We start from the raw sequence: 4,842 nt of genomic DNA, 5'->3' as shown, positions 1-4,842 counted from the left end.
AGCATGCCATATCTAAAGCAAGAATATTCCAGCTTTGGGGAACAGCAAATGTAAAGACCATGAGGTAAACAGGTGAATGGAATATTCAGGGAACAGCAAGAGGTCAGTGTGGCCAAGGAGCAGAGTGAAGGAGGGAGACAGCCTGAGGAGATTAGGCCAAAGACACAGCAGGGGCCATATCTTGCAGGGCCTTGTGGCTTTTTGGAAGGACTTTGGCTTTTACCCACAGTGAGATAAGAAGTCATTGGAGAGGTTTGAGTAGAGGGGTGACACGATCTGGCTCTTGTTTTAACAGGCTAAGTCTAGCTGCTCTCTGGGGAATGGACTAAAAGGGCAAGGGTGGAAGCAGGAAGTCTAATTAGGAGAGTATTGAAATAACGGAGGTGAGAGGTGAAGGAGGCTCCTACTGGGGAGATAGCTGAGGAAGTAGGGAGAAGGCACATGTCATGTGCTTTCATAATTCAGAACATTAATTTCATCATGCTGTATTGTAACATTTGGTTTCTCAGGTAACATGCAATTTTGGTTTTCTGATGATGAAATAAAGTAATATATATATAAGGTACAAATATGGCCCCTGGCCTATGATAAGCATTTGACTAGTGCTACTTACTGCCTATTTTCTATCTTTTCTACTCTAGCTACTTCTGAGAATGGTTTACTACAGATAACAACAAAAACTGTGTATCCATATAAATAATTGGTTAAAATGAAAACAAAGATCAGAAATCATGTGTAGCAGGGGAAGATTGTAATTGGACAATAAATTAGATTATTACTGCAAGTAGGCACTAATTTAACTTCTGTGCTTCCTAACAGGCAAGACAAAAAATGAAATTCCATAATTTATCAGGTTTTGTCTGGTAAGTGGAAACATCAATTTTCAGGAGAGCTAGACTTGTTCCTGGCACTAAATTCCTATTGTTTCCTAAGATAAGGAATCCTGATTATTAGTATATAATGTCCTCAACAGCAATTCAGCAGGTAATACAGAGATAATCTTTGTTATTTCTTTTATTGATTCACAATAGAATTATTAAATAATAACTCAGTAAAGCCATTAAGGAAACAACATAGTTTAGTGAAATGAGCATTAGATAAGTTCTTAGAAAACTGAGTTCGAGTCCCAATTTTACCCATGTGAGCTTAAGAACACTTAAACCTTTTGAACCTTACAAACTTGTTATGAGAAGCAAATGAGATGATACGTTTAAAAACTCATTATAAGTTATAAAACATATATTCTTATATTACTGAAATCTGAGTGCTGAGTTAATTCAATCCAAGTTCATAAAGTTTTAAACACTCGAAAGGAAAATGATACCTTTACTAATTCAATCAACAAATATTTACTGAAGATCCTCTATGTCATTGTTATAGGCGCTGAGTGAAAAAAAAAAAAAAAAGAAAGCCCAGGCCCATTCTAATCAAGCTTTAATTCTAGTAGGGGAAGACAAATACATTTACTAAAATTAAGTATAATAAGGGACATTAAAAAAAACTAAAGCAGAGTAAATGGATAAAACAGTGAATCTAGAGGAACAAGGGGTTAATGTGTTCCCTGGCTGCCTTTGTCAAATATCACTTTCCATCTGCATTTTTGACTGGAGTCTACTTCATGCATTTATTCATTACTTCAATCAACATTTACAGAGCTACTCCCACATGCTAGAGTCTGGGCAGTCAGTAGAATACCTGCCAGTTTATTATCATATTGATTCACTCACATCTTCTGACGTGCCATCTTGTGACCAGCAGCACACCTAGGTGGGACATCGATGTAGTTGGGGTGAAGAGCAAGGTGAAATGGTGGCCCTCAACCTTGCCCAAATCACCAAACCCCAAACCCAGTTTTTTCTCCCTCTGCCGTTTTTGTTTGTTTGTTTGTTTTTGAAACGGGGTCTCCCTCTGTCGTCCAGGCTGGAGTGCAGTGGCATGATCTCGGCTCACTGCAAGCTCTGCCTCCTGGGTTCACGCCATTCTCCTGCCTCAGCCTCCCGAGTAGCTGGGACTGGGAGCACCCGCCACCACGCCCGGCTAATTTTTTTATATTTTTAGTAGAGACGGGGTTTCACTGTGTTAGCCAGGATGGTCTCAATCCCCTGACCTCGTGATCCACCCACCTCAACCTCCCAAAGTGCTGGGATTACAGGCATGAGCCACCGTGCCTGGCCCCTCCCTCTGCCTTCTTATACCCATGTATTAGTCTGCTATGATTGCCATGATAAAGCACCATAGAGTGGGTAGCTTAAACACAGAAGTTTATGGAGGCTAGAATTTGAAGATCAAGGTGTCAGCAAGGCTGAGGCCTCTCTCTGTGGCTTGAATATGACTGCCTTCTCACTAAATCTTCACATGGTCTTTCCTCTGTGTGCACACATCCCTGGTGTCTCTGTGTCCTCTTCTTTATAAGAACATCAGTTAGATTAGATTAGGGTCCACTGTAATGGCCTCATTTTAACTTAAACATCACTTTAAAGCCCCTGTCTCCAAATGTACATGTTGAAGTTTTTGGGGTTAGGGCTTCAACTTATGAATTTTGGGGGACATAGTTCAGCCCATAATACCCATTTTCTTGCTCTAGTTGGGCTGTTCTGCCATCATTCCACGAACATTCCTAGTGTTTTTGAAGCCAGAAAGTCTCTTCCTCTCTCCTTATCAAATTCCCACCTATCCTTCAAGGCCCAACGAGAATGCCATTTCTTCTGAGAAGCTTTGCCTGATCAGCCCAGCAGGCATGACAAGTCCCTCCTTGGCCTTTCTTTAACATTTATAGCATGAATTAAAATCCCTCGAATTGTACAGGTGAATGTACATGGTTTGTTTTTATGGTTAGAGTATAGACTTCTGGGGGGAAAGAATTAAATCTTAAATATCTTTGTATCTTCTCTATATCATTTCCCTAGTATAGGCTGGCATAATATATACACATTAAATATATGTTATGTTATGAACATGAAATATAGTAGCTCACTGATATGAAAATTTTCATTGGCAACTAAAGCAAGTATGTAAATAAGAAGATGGCTGTTGTTAAGTATACTTGCTCCAAAATGTGTTTCTTGTGGGTATTCCTTATTATTCACTAAATTCCTACTTTCACTTTCAATTCTTATCTGCTGATAGAAATGTCTTCTCCATCAGAATGCAATTAATATGCTACCTTTGAGGAGGTAATTCTTTAGGATGTGTTGGGTTATAATTTTCATCATCTGCAATCATAGATTGAGTTTTCTGGAGGTTTTTAAAAAATTTTAAGTTGACCAACTGTCCAAACTACCTAGGCATGGTGCACAACCTTGAAGCCTTGATATGTAGCTGGTATCCCCTGCTTATTGTTGAAACGGGTGTAGAACTGATGAGGTGAGCTGTGGCTTCACAAATGGGACTTTTTTTGTGTGTATGTGAAATGCAGCTCTGAAAGAAGGGCAGTTTGTACCCTATTGTTCTTTTTAAAGCAAAAATTACTCTTGTTAGAAAACAATAAAAGGCCCTTGCTGCCATTGCTGGGTATGTGTTTACCTGCCACCTGGTTTCTGTCTAGACTGTTGGTTGGATTGGTAGACATCTCTCAAAAGCAGGTCAGCATAGTGGCTAACAGCCATGGTTTTGAGCCAGGCTGCCTGGATTGAAGGCTTAGCTCTGCCCCTTACCAGCTTTATGGCCTTGACTACTCAACCTGTCTGTAAAGTGAGATTAATGAAAACCCCTTACTCATAGGACTGTTTGAGGACTCCAAAAGTTAGTATATGCAAAGAGCTTAGAAGAGAGGCAGGGAAACCTTAGCTATTCACTCAGTATTTGATGTTATTACTTTCTGTGCCTTTGTGATAAACTCTCTCACTGATTCTAGCTCATGACTTGTAAAAGACCAGCCCTATCCATTTTATGCCTCCCACCCAACCCCACAAGGTGATCTTGCCTTGCTTAGCAAAGAATTTTTACCAAAATGCTTTTCTCTAAGGCAGTGAGCTTTAAATGGAACAAGTGTAACTTTAGATCAATTTTATTTTCCATTTCTTTCCATCTCCTTGGCTACTGTCCTAACACAAATCACCTTCATCATCAATCTGAACCCCTATCTGGTCCATGGATCCTTTCTGACTTGTGCCCCTAAAATCTATTCTCTATTCAATAGGCAAAGGTATCACTTTAAAATGCAAATTTGATTGAGTTACCTTTCTGATGAAAACCTCCAATTTCTTCCTACTACACTTAAGATAAAATCCAAAGGCCCTCTCCAAGCTGGCTCGAAGGGCCAATGGCATTCCTTCTGATCCTCAGGCATGCTGAGCAAACTCGAGGTTTTGCCCCTGCTGTCCCTTCTGTTTGAGCATTCTCTGCAGATCTTTACATGGATGGCACCTTGTCATTCAGATCTCAGCCCAAACAGAGGCAGTGGAGAGTAATGGCCACAAGCACGTCTTTGGGAGCCAAACTGCCTTGGATCTAAATCTTGGGTTTCACCACCTCACCACTTCTTAGAAAAGTTACTCAGTCCCAGTTTCCTCATCTGTAATAAGAATGGTGATAATCCCTACATCATAGGGTTTTTTGAGGTTTAAATACATTAACAGTTGTTTAAAAAAATAGTGATCAGCATACAGTAAACACCACTTAAGTGTTTAAGAAATGAAAATGTTATTTCCTCAAATAACCCTTCTCTGACCCATTCCAAGTTACTACCTTCCCCAATGACAGCCACTTAACATGCAAGTGCCTTATTTTTATTTTCTACATAGTTCTTTTCATTTTTGGAGACCATTTACTTATTTTTATTTTCTATATGGCTCTTGTCACTTTCAGAGATCACTTACCTATGTATTGATCAGCTTTCTCACT

This window comes from Hylobates moloch, unplaced genomic scaffold, assembly GCF_009828535.3.
Source record: "Hylobates moloch isolate HMO894 unplaced genomic scaffold, HMol_V3 SCAFFOLD_5, whole genome shotgun sequence".
In the NCBI taxonomy this organism is placed as follows: Eukaryota; Metazoa; Chordata; class Mammalia; order Primates; family Hylobatidae; genus Hylobates; species Hylobates moloch.
Note: the sequence above shows the minus strand (reverse complement) of the source record.